Source organism: Corvus hawaiiensis, chromosome 9 (genome assembly GCF_020740725.1).
Source record: "Corvus hawaiiensis isolate bCorHaw1 chromosome 9, bCorHaw1.pri.cur, whole genome shotgun sequence".
Lineage (NCBI taxonomy): Eukaryota > Metazoa > Chordata > Aves > Passeriformes > Corvidae > Corvus > Corvus hawaiiensis.
In genome coordinates this window covers 19,274,209-19,291,619 of record NC_063221.1, presented here as the reverse complement: position 1 = coordinate 19,291,619, position 17,411 = coordinate 19,274,209, and the positions used below count along the sequence as shown (strand labels likewise).

At 38.6% G+C, this 17,411-nt stretch overlaps 1 long non-coding RNA gene across 1 annotated transcript in view; it reads right to left on the bottom strand.

Moving 5' to 3' along the window:
• LOC125330487 overlaps positions 1–7,737 on the bottom strand; it is a 31,589-nt gene extending 23,852 nt beyond the window's left edge. The window contains exon 1 of the long non-coding RNA XR_007205562.1: positions 7,383–7,737. This is a non-coding gene — a long non-coding RNA (uncharacterized LOC125330487). The remainder of the gene's footprint in view (positions 1–7,382) is intronic.
• Between the last annotated feature and the right edge of the window lie 9,674 nt (positions 7,738–17,411).

Here is a 17,411-nt window from a genome sequence, read left to right as displayed (position 1 = left end):
ATAATTTACACAGTCAGACCACTGACCTTAAAAGTTGTGTTAAAAAATTAAGAACCTCAAAGAAAAGCTATTCAAAACTGCAGACTGCACTTAAAATAGATTATTAGTTCCCCAAAATTATTGAATATTAGTGAATTTAATAACAAATTACATATGAACACAATTACATGCATAAGTAAGTGTGATCAGATCTGAGAACTTCAGAGCACAGCTATGCAGCATCAAGCTGAGGCAGTGAGTGTGACACCTTTGGAAAAAGCCTTGCTGAGGCACTAACCATTGTCATCTGTGCTCAGCTGCTGCCTGGCACAATACTGAGGACATTTGCAGCCTGGAAAAATATTTATTGTGAAACTCATCTGAATTTAGATTTCACTGCAAATGAGACAACAATCCCTCTCTCTACCATACCTCATGTATGAAAAAATATCTGTAAATGTCAGGTCCTTCCTTCCATCTTATTATACCTAATCTATTCATCACACAGGCCACAGTAAAACAACATTTGAACAATGATTTAAGAAACACAGCTATGATCTGAAATCTGGTACAAAAAAGGATGTGCTGTATTAAGTGTCACTAACATGGCATTCAGTGGAATAAGTCTTAACATCCTACCTGAATAAAATTCAAGACTCAATTAAGAATGAAGAACATATTCTTCACATCTCATTAAAACTATTGTACAGATTTATTGGTACAGAATATCAGTAATTTGGTTGGTTGGCCAGTGATTAATCCCTAGATACACACTCTGTAAAGCACTTCATGATTCAGTGTGAAGAAATAAGTACGCACTGCAAAAATAACAAGCTCTTCACTTGAGAGGAACTTTTTTGGGTTTCAGAGAAAAAAAAAAAGCCAACAAAACCAAAATAGTGTTAACTTTCATGCATGAGAAGTGCATCTTTGATTGCCAGGTGCTGAAATATCTTGCTTAATTTGCCTTGACTTAGGAAGTGCTCTCTGATCTCAAAATTGTTGATGCTAAAAAAAAAAAGCGCATTGTCTTAAAAGAGCAAAGCAGACAGTACTATAAAAATAATGAGCTGGGAAGACTCTTAAGCCTTTTACATAATAGAACCTCTCATTGCACTGAGGAAGATTCCCTCAAGGCCCAGTGTAGCTCTTTACTTTTATTTTGGTTTAAACAGGCAAACACCATCGCATCAATTAAAGAGGCCACTTATTTACTAAGCATTCAAAGTCTACAGCAGTTAAGAGGATTAATTGTCTTCATGCATATGAAATTTAAACATAGGAGATTAAAGACAAACCAACCTGGTCACACACAACTAACTTCAATTAACCTATCTGCACCCCCTAAGCGTTTTTGTTAATAAGCACAGACCACTGGTCCCAATTCAGATCCTGATCTTATGACAAGTTTTCTCCATGTGAGCTGAGAGAGAAGCGCTGTCAGGACACAGCTTCAGAAGGAAAAAGAACACAAACAAAACTCTTGGAATAAACTGTAAAGCAGCAGCTGCAAGAATATGCCAGCTGAACCACAGTGGAAAACATATGTGGAGACCTCCATAGCCACCTTCAGAAACTACTGCATTTAAGCATCCAAACACTGGAAGCAACTTTAATGTAATCCAAAATTTGAAAACAACTCTGACTGCAATTGATGAGACAGGAAATGTTACAAGCTATAGCTGCTCCATTCATTTCAATGATGTTACAGTGCTGAAGTGATTTATGTCTATCACATTAAACATCTCCAAATGGGAACCACAGCCATTTTATCCTTACATAATTAAATTAATAACAGTCAAACTTCAGCTCTGCCTGGTTACAAAGCAGTGTTCTTTCTGACCTTCACTACATTAGAGGCTGACAGAAAAGAGTTGCAGCAGTACTAAATCTTGAATAGTACACACTTGTCAATATTGGTTTTGAGTATTAGAATCAAGTCCAGTTCTTCTTAGTGATGCCTTTTTCACAAAAAAAAAACTATCTTGAAATCTTCTTGGGTTGTACTAATTGCAATCATTGCAATGGACCAATGGCTGGGAGGGTGGGGGGAGGGAGGAGGAGTTAAAAACTGTTGTTAAAGACTGTCAGTGTTGTAACCACAGGGTTTATTTACCTAGAAGGTACAGGACTTGTCCATAACAAATACAAGAAATTTCATTTAAGCATATGGACAACCTATTTATATCCTGTAAGGGCAATTGAACACTGGAACACTTTGCCCAGACAGACTGCAGTGTTTCCATCCTTGAGGATGTTCAAAACCCAGCTGGACACAGCTTTGAGCAACCTGTTCCAGCTGACCCTGTTCTGAGCAGGAGGGTTGCACTCTGGGATCTCCAGTCTACCCCAGTTGCTCTCTGATTCTGCAGCAACTGCTATAATAATGGTACCCAGTGCTTTTGGTTTCTGCGAACATGCCTCAATCCCCCAGCAGAACAGCAGCAACAAACCCCTCTCAACAAAGTCAGAAACCTCCGTAACTCATCCACAGTATGGACGTTTCCCTGCTATCTACCTTCTGATACTTCTGATCTCTTCTGATTTCAAACCACAACACAACTTCGAGCAGCTCCCCCCCTCCCCCCCTCTAAAGTATCATAATGCAAGTCCCACATTCAACACAAGATGTCATGGATTTTTCAATTTATCTGGGTTTTTTTAACAGTGGATACCACTGATAGCTATTACACCATGTGCCTTTCCAGTGAACAGCAGGCAAAGTACATGACAATTAGGTTACAAAGAAGAGTCACACAGCAAAACTGAGCCTAGGATCTCTAGTTTTCCTGATTGATAGCTCACTAGATAGGGGTCTTGAGATAATGCCAGTTTTAACCAGCAGCTTCATTTGCAAAAGTGCCGATTCAGATGGATAATTTTCCTGCTAGCCCTTTGTAGGTAATCACTTCCGCCAACTGCAAAGGACTCTGAATTTTACTTCTCCTTCTGAAGTGCCAGCAGAATTATTATCTAATTTCACTAATTTGCAACCCATTACACCTGCACAAGCCCATGGGCTCTTCATAGAAGCAAGCAATATCAGAATTTGGCCTGATCCATCTTTACTGCTGTGATGGCACACAAAGAGCATCCCACAGAAATTACGCAGAATTGCCTATTCAGAGGGGAATACCTGGCTGTCACAGCTCCTCTCCCCTCGAGCCAGGCATTTCCTGCTGCACACCCTTCCTCCTAACTAGCTGCCTAACTCTAGGTACCTGGAGGAATCCACAGCTCTAGATTAGGAACACTACTGTTTTTTCATCCAGTTAGATTAACATATCTCTTTTAAATAAACAGTATTTAGAGCAGGACTATATCTCTTTCTCTTCTAGATAGCTGCTCTAATGTCTGGTCTCAAGCATACCATTTTGGCCATAGTAACAATTAGATCATTTGTAAAAAAGTGAAGTGTTTCAGTGTAAGAAATTTTATGTATTCTCTCCTGCAACATTTCGTGGCCAGACAGCTGACTTCATGATTTCTGGGCATCCAAATTTTGGATGTAGAAAGGTAACAGTGAATCTAATTGGTGACAGATGGACCATGGCACATTTCAGCCGTTTCTCAGTGACTGTAACCTTTCTGCTGATAAATAGATGCAGTAAACCTGTGAAAGTTCTTTAAAATAGAAATGGTAAAATATCCAGTGGAAAGCAGACTTGAGGCAGAGGAGACCTATGTACCTCTTGCCTGTAATTTCCCTTAGTGTTTAGGCAGGACCAGTGAGTTTCTTGCCCCATTTTTAAGGGAATAGGATGATAGATCCTCTGAAATCATCTTCAAGTCATTTAGTCTAGATTCCCTGGTTTATGTTTCCTTCTTGAAGGCTCCTTCACTAAAGCATTGTATTTGACAACATCTGGAAGTGCTGTAACATGATTCTAGAATCAGGAAACAGGTTTATTGTTTGGGGTTTCTTAAATGGGGAACTTCAACAATGTAGCAAACACTTGACAAAAGTATAAACGGTACTCATTTACAGTAACCCCTATTTGCAAGCAGAATACATTTGGTATAAATAACACTAGCAGAGTCAAAAAATCAGGAACCAGAATCTTAAAAAAAAAATTTTAAATCATGCCATGATTTTTTTTGCAAAATTGAAACTCAGTCATAGAGGTAAAGTCTTATGTGGTTCATAAACTATATCAAAGTATATATCAAAATTAAGAGGACAGAATATTAGAAATTGTGTGGGTGGTAGCAACACAGGAAAAAATACAATTATTCATTTAGTAATATCTTTCCCTAGCAACTATGTATTTTAGACAGAAACAATCTGACATTGTGCACAGTCATGTTTCATGAAACTCAGGCCAGTTGCAAAAGCTGGTTTTGAATAAAGATCCAAATAGAAACAGTAGATTAAACCAAAACTAAGTTATGCAGAAATCTGACACCTTAGTCCCCCTCTGTAGCTGCCTTAGCAAAGCCATTTCCCCCTTGGCTGAAATGCCTGCATAGACCCCCAGCACAAGGCAGTACCCAAACACCTTCTGTTCTTCTCCTGCCATGCTGCAGGCTGGGGATGCCCTCTGTTTTACAGGTGGAGAGGAGAGGTGCACAGAAATGAAGGGCTTGATCCACAAGAACAATCTGCACAGCTAATCCTGGGCTGTGCAACTCCAGGCACGGGCCCTCAGTGCAACACCAGCACCTGTGGGAGGCTCCCAGCAGCCAGGGATGGGACACGGGGCCTGCGAGCTCAGCTGATTGATCCAGTCCACAGACAGCTGATAACCACCTGCTGGAAAGAGAGAGCTAAGTTCTATTTCTCCACCTGCAAAAGCCCACCACTGCTTAATTTAAAAAAAAAAATTCTTAAACCAAAGAAATCTAAAATACCTCACACCCTTGAGTGAGCATTCAAACATCAAGGTGAAGCATGAACAAAAACCCCAGTCCATCAAAATATTGCTAAGTAGGAGGTGTTTCTTTCCTGTCAAATCTCCTCTGCTTGATGTAAGTACTATTCATAATGAGAAAAGACACTTCGTCTACAGTTCAGTATCTAGGGTATTATCCTAAGATACCAGAGACCCAAATTTTGATTTGTACTGCAAGGTAAAAAACAAAAATAAATTAAAATTAACAAAAAAAAGGAAAAAAATATTTTTTTCTCACTATTCTGGTCACATCTCAGCACATCAGTTTCTCTGCTCTTGGTTTCAGTGGCTTTGTGCATGAGCGGCGTTCAGCTGCTGCCTGCTCAAGAAGTGCCTCTGCAATTCAACTTCGCTGATCTTGTTGCAGAGCTCTGGTTTCAAACAAATGATTGGCTATAGGGTATCAATGACAGGTTGAGGTAGCAAGGGCAGGATGATTTTAAAACAGTCATTGTCACTTAAAAGGAAGATCAAATGCCTAACAGTTTACATAGCTGTTTAGTACATGTGAGATTCTGAGCTCAAATTATCATTCAGAAGTCACAAAGAACATCTAAGCCTCCAAAAATCAGAGCACTTTCATCACAACCTGATATTTTAGCATATTCCATACACGAGCAGAAGGCAACAGAATTGAGCAGACCCCTCACCTTGTTATCCACTGCAAGAGTGAAGTCTACTGTGTTCCCTTAATTGGTTAACTGGTAGAGTGCTCCCAACAATAGAAAAACTATTACCCTTGGAGACACATCAACTAAGTCAAACTGACCAAAATAGCTGCCTAAGAACAGGCAGCAGTGGTTTTATAAGAGCTCGAGCTCTCAAGGCTGGCACTCTACTCCCCAGTAACACCTAGTTTGTTTCAGAGGGATTATGACAGTACCAAAAGGACAGGTATTACAGAAAAAACAACTAATTCTGGAATGAAATGGTTCCATGAAAAGGGAAATCCTTGCTTCTGAAAACCCTCACTATTCAAAAGACAGTAAAATTAACATCAAACCAACCAACAGAGGTTGGTTCCTTCAGCTAGCTGGAAAGGAAGAGAACGCCTTTTCTCTTCTTTCATATTCCCCATTCTTTACAGACCTGAAGAGTCAAATCAAGCAATGTGCTGTCAGATTTGCCTAGACATTTATCCTGTATCACTGATTTCCCGAAGAGTGCCTGTCAACGTTGAGACAAGGGTCTGAAATCCACTATCCAATCTCACCAGTACAGGAGAAATACACATGCTGTAGCATGCTGTAGATTAAGCCCAAATGTTAATGTTCATTTGAACCATCAAGATTTCCTCAGTATACACACAATAATTAAATACAAACAAGCAAACCATAGAGAGGTGATAACTTGACAATGGTCAATTCTCTGCAAGAAAAGCAGAAGAAGCCTGACCCCAGAAGAAGGGATGTACAATGGCTGGAGGCCATCTTTAGACAGCGCTGTAATCTACATTAATGAAAACCTCTTGTCCATAATGCAATCTTGTACCGCTTAAATAATAAAGACCTCTTTTTTTAACCTTGTATTTCACGTTTGCTAGACTGGCAGAACCACTTTAACCTGGAAGTCTTTGTGTATAATCTTCATTTCTTGTCTGTCCTCTTTTGTTTTTATCCTGCATTCTCTGTGTATACAGCTGGTATATAAAGAACCTTAGCCTGAACAAAACTAAAAATCACTCAGAAATTCCCACTGTAAAAAGAAATCACTGCATTATAAGATTAACCTGTTGAAAAACAGGTTTTTTTAAAGCTGCAAAAAATGTAGAAACTGGCCATGTGTAAAGTCAAGGTTAGCTGCTGAATTCATAAAAAAGACAGACAAGTTCGTGTCATCAAACAAGAGATGATTACTTTCTCAGTCCCAGAGTGTCATTTCACAAATCTTTGATAACCTCATCAGGTGAGATAACTCAAGTCAGTTCAAATAATTGTCTCAGCAAAAGTAATGAGGATTATAAAAACCAGAAAACTCTGACTTTATCAAAACAAATATGAAAAATATTTTTGAAATAAATTCTAGGTGTTCTTATGTATTCTAAAGTATCGGTTTTTACCTATACATTTAAGACCACACTGCATTTTTTGCAGATGTCAAAATCTCAAAGAAGTCAGCTTTTCTTTCTAAACATTTGCTTCCTTTAAGTTTAGGTACAAGTTCAGATCCAACACTGTGTAATAGTACCTAATATGATTTTTTGTAATTATGCAGAACGCAAGCTTATGGCAAATGGTGCATTAGGCACATGTATTCTGATGTTGATTACCCAAACCTCAGTTCTCTAAAACTCCTGGTAGCTGAAACAAGGTTGTATGCTGCTGTACCTAACTATCAGGGGAACTTATTTAACATGATTAACTGAAACCCTGAACCTCTGAATTCATGTTCCCTCTGACATTTGGATTATTAAAGCTATAACTGCTCTGAAAAAGAAAAGGCTAAAGTGAGCTAAGAGGCAAAGCCTTTTCTAATGACTTTGTTATTTTAAAAAGAATGCCAGGTGCTTACCCAGGCAAGTAGAAGCCAGAGTCCCCCAGTTGGAACGGCCTGTGGTGCACTCGGACCCGATGCTGGAAGGCACAGCAAGGCCGAGACATGAGGTACAAGAGTTACAGTAATGTGATTACACGGCTGCATAGTTCAGGAATGGGAAAATCCTGATGGTTCAGTTGCAAGTCTGCTGGTCATTTTGTGTGTGTAATTATTATTGATTTACTTCTTGACAGAACCTCAGAGAAAGCATCAAAAAAAAAATCCAGATGTAAATGTAGCTTTTAAATGGTATTTTCCTTTGGCATTAATTGTTTTAATGGTATTTTTAATTCTGCTTTCTAAGATATAATTTTTTTTTTCTCTTGACTTCAAGTTACCGCATACTGTGCTTTAGCAAAATGAAGCGATCAAGTGTGGAATGGGCACTGAAGGCAAAGACTCAATAAAAGAGCAGCATGCTTTTCAATCTGGCCTTTTAAAACATCCACTATCAGAGGGCTTTGGAGGTTTAAGGGATTAGATACCATGACACATCTGTCAGATTATTATGTAAGAAAACTCTCCTGCTGTTTTCTGTGGGGAGAACGTCTGCTGTGGAATATTTTTTAAAAAATTAAAAACAAAAAGATGCAAAAAAGGCAATATTTCATTTGCTTCAGAGTGTTTTTTCATATTAAAAAAAAAGATAACTTATTTTTCCTGGCCTAAAACCAAATTATATTTAGCACTCTGACTGCAGGGATCTATCTGAATATGGATTAGCAGAATACACATGCTTTTACTATTCACAACAGAGATTATGCAAAGATATCAGGATTTGTAGGTTGGCCTAACTTAGCCATAATTTACAGAGCCAGGAATCACTGACAGCATGCAAAGAATTGCAGTGAAATGTGAAATGATAATTCATGTTACATTCCAGTTACATGCTTAAAAGCATTTTAAATGACTGCTAAACTTAGGAAGCTTTTCTGTCTAAAACAAAAGCCAAAATCATTTTATGAAAAATACCCAATATGATCCTACTGCTCTCATGCTTTGTTTAGGTAACACAATTACATCTTGTCAGTAGTGTGGCAGCAGTGTCCACATCCTGCTGCTGAGGGCACTGCAGAGCAACAACCAATCTCCAAATTCACATCACACATGGCTGGAAAGCTGCAGCTTCATTAAAATTATTATGAGAAGCAGAAGTCTGAAGCCATCATCCACCACCAGTTGGATACTACAGATTTAAACAACTATTGTAAGTTCTGTATTGGTCCATTCTGATCTTCAAGTTCTGCAATTCCCATGCCCCTGCTGAGCTCCTTTAGACCTCTCACCCTTACAGCAGGGGACCAGATGATGCAGGGCTGTTTAGGTGGTAAGAGCTACAGTACTGTGCTACACAAACAAGTCACAGAGACAAAAACAGCAAGAGCTGAATTGGATGTTTCTCCCATTCCAAATTTTTTCTCTCTCCTAGCACCTGAAATCTACCTTTGCCAAGAATTCTATTACCAACTGCACAAAGTATTTTAGATTCTGCTTTGCATAGACAGATGAACAGAAAATAGTTGTCAATAGATAGAATCTAGGAAGAGGCAAACTAAAAATAATCAAATACCTGAAACACCACTACAGATTATGTTCAGGGGAAGAGATAGGGAGTTTTTTAAACAGACATATGCATATATCTAGATATGTTAAATTTCTCCCAAACTTGACCTTCACAGGAGCACAGTATGACCATGACAAGTAATCCCTGCTCAAGGATCAATCCTAACTGTTTTTTCATACTGACATTATCACAATTTAGAGCTACAGGGTTCCAGTCTCTCACACTAACCCATTACTCTCAAAGGGTGCAGGCCAAAGCAAGAAACTCCTGTGCAACTGCACAGAGTATATTAAGGCACTTCCTGAGCACCAGAAGCTCTCAGCACAGACACACTCATTTGCTTAACATTGCAAAACATCATCCCATTTACACAGTGGCCCTCGTTTCTTTTTGTTTTCCCTATACCTTCTGTGAGTTGGAACCTAAAGGAAGGGTGTTTTCAGCCACAAAAACTCATTTCACCAACACTTCCCCAAATTTATAGTCTAGGACTGGCAGTCTCATTGTTTTACTCTTGGCACTTCTGTAAACTGAAGCATCCTGAGCAGAAGGTTTGCATGGACCAAAGAGCAGAGCAGCAAGACCCATGAAAATACACATTTCACTCTAAATAAGAATGGTTCAATCACAGCATGACCAATTATATTGATGAATATATGACTTGTTAAGGATAAGCACCTTTTTGTTCACAGAAATTGTACAAACTTAGTCTGGAAACACTGAGTTATATTTTGTCTCTGTGTGTACCACTGGCATTCATACTGAAGTCAGTTTAATTCACACTGGTAATTTAACACAGTTAAATACTTAAAATACTATTCATGGCTGATTATGCACAAACACAGACAGCTACTACAGTGAGTAAAAAAAACAGTAAGTTCATCAACATTTTTCACAAGAAAGTAGTTTCTAGGAAAATGTGTGTGAAAATGTAGATTCAGAAATCCATGAGGCTCTCTTGTTTAGATGTCTCTTGTGCAAATGCTCCTCCCTCAGCTGGGTTCACTAGCCTGACTTTTTAACCCATGAAGAATCTCATTAATCTAGGAAGAGGGAATACTCTTTCCACATGTTGGAAGTCAGCATTAGGAAAGTGAGTTCAGTCTATAAAACCAAGTAATCCATAAGGTCACACAGCAGCCTTCCTGAATTCAGCTTTTTAAACTATGCCAACACCTCTCATTTGGACAGAATCACTTCACCTCCATTCTGTAGAAAACTAGCCAAAATTTTGTTGCAAGGTCCCATACCTTTGCAACAGGAGTTTCAAAAATGCTCTGTTTCAATCTGAGATGTGAAACATCCAGAGTCCTAAGGCTTGAAAGCTTCGTAAGCTCCAGAATTACTAGTCTGTGCTTCTTTCAAATCACTATTTAGTCTGAAAATATTTGGAAAAAGGATGATGTCTTGGCTGGTAGTCAGAAAAACGGTTTTTATTGAAAATCTAGTCTTCCAGAAATCTGGATTTAATTATTTTGAGTAAAATTCATGTGTATACATGCATGTAGATCCATAGAGATATACACATTTTGTCTTATTTACATGCAGTCCTTACATTTAGACTTTGGGCAGCTCATGCAGACATGTCTTCTAGAGGGAGTGAAAAACAGGTTCAATCCCATGTTTATAAGCAGCTGGCAAAGAGATGCGAGCATGGCTCTTCAGGGGCAGAGTCTGCCTGGCACACACAAGGTCACTCTCTGTGCACAGAGGTCTCAGATGAGGAGCTGCTTATTCCAAGAGATGCACCGCAACAAACAAACGCGGGCTCAAAGCCTCCAGCACAGCCAAATCTTGCTGCATCTTTGCTCAGCTCTCCAGAGCCCAATATACTCTCACCCACACTGAGCATCTATCGGGGTTTCCCTTTTGTTCTTCACAGGTAACTTCCATAGAGTACTGAAGTCTGAAATTAACTTTTTATTTATCTTTAAGCAAAAGTAAATAGGGGCACATATATTCAAAAATCCAGGTTGTAGAAGACTTCAATTTCCTTTCCATTGACACCCACACCTAGCACTTCCTAGCTCCAGCAAGCCTTTCATGTGAGGTTTCTACTAAAAACACCATCATATGCTTTGCCTCTGGCCACATTTAAATTCAAACTCACTCTTATTTTACATACATCTCATACTTCATTTCTGTTACTATGCATCATCCACATTCATAATAACCATGATGGGTTTTGTTACAGCAATTTTTCAGCATTTTCTTTTCCTGTTTTCCTGTACTCTGACTCTCTCCATCCTTTAGTCCACAGGCCTGATGATGTCTGGACCCCCTTAAGTGACTCTTAGTAAAGCCTTTTGGACTAAAGGATCTGTTCAAGAGTCTCTGTGGAGTTCAGGGCTTGTCTGAGGCCATCAATGCTGTTGAGTCATGGGCAGCCACTGGCACAAGCTGCGCATTGGAACTCCAGCCCCAGGTCACAGAATGCCCTCCCAAACATGGGTCTACTGTGTGCAGCCAGTGTTACTGTACTGAAGAAATGTCTATTACTGGGACATTGGAAGTTACATTGGAAGTAACTGGAAAGTTTACAGATCTTAGTTTCTAGAGGCTTAGCAGGAACGAGCTGAAACTAACTTGGATCTGTTTTAATTCAACCTCTGAACTAACGAGGAAAAAAGGAGTCAAACAATTCTTTCTTTCCAGCATACAAGAAAGAGGAAGGAGAAAATGTCCCTTCTCAGCCTGGTACAGGACAGGCTTTGTTGCTCATCTCTCCCTTCCCCACTGCAGTAAGATCTCCCCTCGTTTCAGCCTATGAAGATCCCTGGATCTAGCGCTGCTCTAACAAGGGCACAAGACCATGCCCCAAACACCTTGATGCCAGCCAAGGGCCACAGGGTGCACTTACATATCAGACAATGTAAACAACCAACTTGCTAATAACCAACCCCAAATCCTAGTTATGAGAAATGACACAGGTAGGTTTTGGACACTGCAGGTAAATACTTCCAAAAACAACCTTGTGTGTTACAAATTTCTTGTTCTTTTATTTTGAGGACCATTTATCTTTAGTTTTGCTTTAAAAAAATTCACAGCTACTAACTCAGGATGGATATAATAGTTTAGGAAAGGGACTTCAAAGAGTTTCCAAATGCTTACCTAAATAAGTATATCTGAGTGCATTTATTAGCTTTGGGGATAGAAGGATTATTCAGCAAAATGAATCTGAATATTAAATAAAATAGTCTACACACTCAGGATGGTGACAAATACTAATGCAAAAAGAAATGCTCATTTCTAGGCCTACAAGTGCTTTTTTCCCAAGTCAATCAAACACATAGCTGATCTCATGCTAAAGCATTTAATAAAACTAAAAATGTTAAGTACACTTTAATGACTTTAGCCAAAGAAAATTCATGAATACAAATTCTGCCATTGAAAAAGTTTCTAGCAGGAAAGAAAAGCAGCAGTGTTTCAGTAAATGTCTAAGCATGTATCCTAAATGCAATCATAATGAATGAGGAAACATATTGTACATAAACATCTGAAAGACAAAAATATGATCCATAAAACATACATCATCAATAACTATAAACCTAAATAATAATTGCAGCACATTCATCACATTCAGAGGGAGGTAAAATATAAACTCTAAAAGAGAGGACAGTATGTTCCTGGTTACAGTGTAAAATGGCCCCTTGCCTGAAGCACATACAGTGTGCCTATGTTGCTCTCTTTTGGTGAATATGCAGTACTGACACAAATTTCTCTGTCCAACAATTCCAGCCTTAAAAAAATATTTATTCAACTCTGATTCCAAAACTGATCTTACAAATAACCTTTAGCTTCTTATTTTAATCCTACTAAAATGATGATTCTTTTTTCATCAGTATTACATCTAAGAAAAGGCTAATGATGCAAAAAATTAGCTGCTCTTGTCCTAGCTCCTTCACCAGGCTTATATGCCATAGACTACTTTACCAAAGCGGCTTAAATACTTTATCTACAATACCTTATCTACATGCACAAAAATATTATTCAAAAATATGGATGTTGAAAGGGAAGAATATTTTTGGAAAAAATATTATGATGAATTGTTTTGGTTTTTTCATATGGCAATGGAGCTGTACTTTACTACTCTGGAGGTTAAGGAAAGAAAACAAAGGTCAGCAAACAGTAAATTATTCACTGAAAAATTCGGTGTTTATGTGTAGTGGCAGAATAAACAGGATATGACAATTAAAGCAAACTGATTTTTTCATTTCATGCTTGTTGAGAGAACTCCATCACTGTTCACAGAGCAGAGACCTAACACAGCATCACAGTGCAGTCCTTCCCACTTTCTGTACTCTCCTGAATCTCACCCTCAGTGGGCCTTCCTACTCTTACCATCCTCCTGGTTTAAATACTTCCTTAGCCAACACCTTCTCACCACTGATATCTCTAGATCCCCATTTTCATCAGCTGTTGTCCTATTTTGTCTCCTCTGTGTTAGCCTGTTTGCTTGTACATATGTTGTGCTATAAAAATGTTTAATAGTAATCCCTGTCCTTTCCACCTGGGCTGCACAGAAGTGCAGTAATAATGTTTATAACCAATTCTGTGAGGTAGTTATACAGAGCCCAGTAACCTTCAGGCTATTTCTCATTCGGGACAAATAATCTAAATTAATGAGATTAATCCTTAGGGTACACATGGACTTAAGGTACTAAAGGAGGGCAAATACTTTGCTCCATTTATTTTTGTGAACAAGTCTAATCAACAAAGGACAGCCTTCTTAATTTCAGCACCTAAAATAAAGCTTTCAAACCTAAATGCATAAAAATAGGTGAAAATCATTCCTCTAACATGGGAGAACACTTATTGGTTCTCCTGGATTTCAATGGCACAAAAGAAAATGCTCAGAATCTTTAAATCCTCTTTATTTTACTGAGACGTTTTAACTGTGGTGACATATAATTTTAGCCACCATACTTTGAAAGCATTGTCCTCCTTCTGTGAACAAATAAAGAAACACAGATTTTGCATAGGTATAAAAAAAGTAACTACTCTAGGACTTAGCGACATTTAGAAAAATCTTATCTTCTAACATATTCAAAAAGCTACTCATTCCACTTGATCCAGATGCACCCACCTAATCTATAAACCAAAGACTTCACACCTGGAATTGAGAGAGTTAAACCAATGAGAGTTTCTGAACGTGTTTAAAACTTCCCTAAAAATCTGTGAGTGAACCTGTAGTTAAATTGCTGCATCCATACACAGAACAGAGTCATAGCAGGAGAACTGTTGTGACCATGCCATTTGATTAGTATTCCCACTACAGCTGCTGCCCCAGGAGCAACTAGAAGTTATACTTAATGCAGATACCCTGATGAGTGAAATTTTAAACTAATTATTACATATAAATAGTGAAGAGAGAGATTAATGGAGCCATACTTCAGTCAAATGATTCTGCCAAAGTCATGAATGGTAAGAACATAAACTGAATAATTCATAAACAGCCACACACCTCTGGAGCAGAAATTGTAGTAGCTGCTTTAACTAAAGGCCCAAACATGCATCTTTGCAACATACAACAGAATCAAAACAATGGTGTAATTCAGGGGACAGGATGTCAGATAAGATGTAATAATGGAAACTGATATCAAGAGAAACAGAATGATTGTGAAATCATAGAATCGTCAAGGCTTGGAAAGACCTCTATGATCAGGTCCAAGCACTGCCAAGTCCACCACTAAACCATATCTCTAAGTGCCACATCTACAATTTTTTGAATACTTTCAGGGATGATGATTCCACCACTTCCCTAAGCACCATGTCATGATGCTGGATCACTCTTTCAGTGAAGAAATTTTTCCTAATATGCATTCTAAATGTCCCCTGGTGCCATTTGAGGCTCTCTCCTCTTATCACCTGGGAGAAGAGACTGAGCTACTGCTCTCCCCAATTACCTGTCCTTTCAGGTAATTGCAGAGAGCAATAAGTTCCCTCCTGAGCCTCTTTTTCTCCAGGCTAAACACCCCCAAAACAAGGGATGTGAAGAGTTATGGGAGAACCCTGAGAAATTATCTGCTACAGCACTTCTCAGCCCCTTCAACCCTATTCAACCCTAGCATCAGACTGCTGCTACCTCAGGGTGCCTCAGGGCAAAAACCAAGGAGATACCTGGGCTCAGCACAAGGATGAACTTTGTGGATGAGTGTTTGATATCTACACTCCCTGGTCATGTGTTTTCCCAGGATGCTCTTGCAATTTGTTATACATCCATAATTCTTTGTTTCTCACTTGAACACTGCTTGCCTCGATGGGGGTTGCGCAATCACTTCAAGCTAGGCAAAACAGTGCTGTTCTAAAGAAAAAGTGTATGAATTCCCACAAACTAACTCAGAACAAATATTTTCTTTTGCTTTCTGGTGCCCTCAGATAGTGATTTATCACTTGTGAGACCAACTCCAACACAAGGAAACACATTTTAAAACTGCACTCTGACGTGTAAGAACTCATTTTCAAACACTTGGCGCAAGTTTAGGTCTAATGCTTGCTAACATCTGCAGCTGTTGGGATGCAGCCTGTTACATCCATGACCCTGTACAGGTCAGACCACTCATTTCACTGTGCTGATCTGAATAACACATTAATTGAAATTATTTCAGTTAGAGTTGAGCCCAAACATGAACAGAAGGCAGAAATTTGGTGGCTACAGTCCCTCGACACAGCTGATATATCTGAGAGCAACTTTCTACCACTGAGGCTTTATTAAGGGTCACACAGATTATTTTGCCTTTTAATTTACAGTTTACAGAATAAATGCAGGGTTAAACACCAAATTCCAATAACCCAGAGTAAGTGGGGAAAAAATATCCTGAAATACTGAGCTTTAAAAATTCAATTAAAAATATAAATAAATAAATAGCTGATCAGTTTTTTTGCAGTTATTCTAACTTTGATCTTTAAAATCTCCAAGTTGATTTATATCCTATTGCTACAGAAATCAAATCATTTCTACAGTTGATAAATACTGAAGTTTAGTAGTTAATTAAATCCTTTTGGGATTTTTCCCCCTTTTTTCAATTTTAATGGAGAAGAAGTTTAAGCTTTTAATAGCAAAGTGGAGCAGCATTATGTAATTCTTTTAGTTGATGTTCTTAATTGCAATTACTGGTTTAAACTAGAGAACTCCTTTGGGGGCAGCTCAAGAGGGGTTTTTCTTCCTTAACTAGAGCAGTAATTAGAAAATACTTGGCTTTTCTATACCTCTGATAATCTACCTTTTCCTCTTCCAGACAAATGCAAGATTCCCATATCACTAAGATGACAAGAACTAGGTTTGCAAGTTAATCCCCAGATTATATGTGACATACTTAGTTCATGCAAGTCACACGTTAGTGACATTTCAGGCTCCTGAATAACACTAGTGTTTTATGCTGCATTATAAAAGATACTAACAGTGCAATTTTCATGTGATGCCACACAACACAAAAAAAATAGGAAAAGCAAACTGCTTTTAAAAAGGAGAAAAGTTAAGGAAAGCACCTTTGATTTGTATTTTTGTAGGTATGTCTGACAACCTGTGATGGCACAAATGCTGCTGGCCCTCATATTCCACCTAATAACATAACACAAGATAATAATTTTAAAAAAACAAAACAAACACCAAACCACTTGACATTAATGTGTCAAAATCTGCTTCTATCTTAAGAATTGCTTCTCAGTTAGGTAAGGGTAGGGTCATTTTCATTATTTGATTAAAGAGCATTAACAGGAATTAAATCCTGCAGAAGAAAATTTTCCCAGGAACAATAATTATCAGTACAAAAAGGCCAGGGTAATTATTACTAGATTGCTCTCGCACTTGGCCTTGGCAACAAGAAAAGTTTAAGTTGGGAAAAAGTCTTCTCCAATAATTTTTAAGAAAATAATTAAAATAATAACAATAATAAGTAAGAAAAATCATCATTGGTAGTGCTAAAGTAATTCCTTTACTGCCATTGAGCCACAAAACCTTAGTCCTGTGTGCTGAGGGGCTTGCAGTTGGAAATGGATTATTTCACCAATGTTTTGAACAAGCAAAACCTGCAAGCTGAGAGCCCTCCCTGCTCAGAGAGGAGGATTATTTTTTATAAGCTTGCTCGTGCAGACTTACAGAGCTAAAACACAAACAAAGCCCAATGTTAGAGGAATGGGAGGAAGAGGACTTCTCTGCCTGACACAGAGCCTGCTCTCAGCAGCCCTGCTGTTGGGAACGCTGGTTCCAGAGACACAGGTGACATCACTGACACCTGCTGAGGACGGGAGGAGAGGCAGAGCGCAGCACTGGCACCGGGAGATCGCAGCCTGCGGTGCCTCCGTGCTCTGTCATGGCTCCATTGCTGTCAGATTTCCACATAAAGAACTGGAAATAATCTCAACACTCAGTAGTTTAAGACCAACACGACCAAAATGGGAAACTCTTTCTCCCCACAGGATAGCAAACCTTGATACTGAAT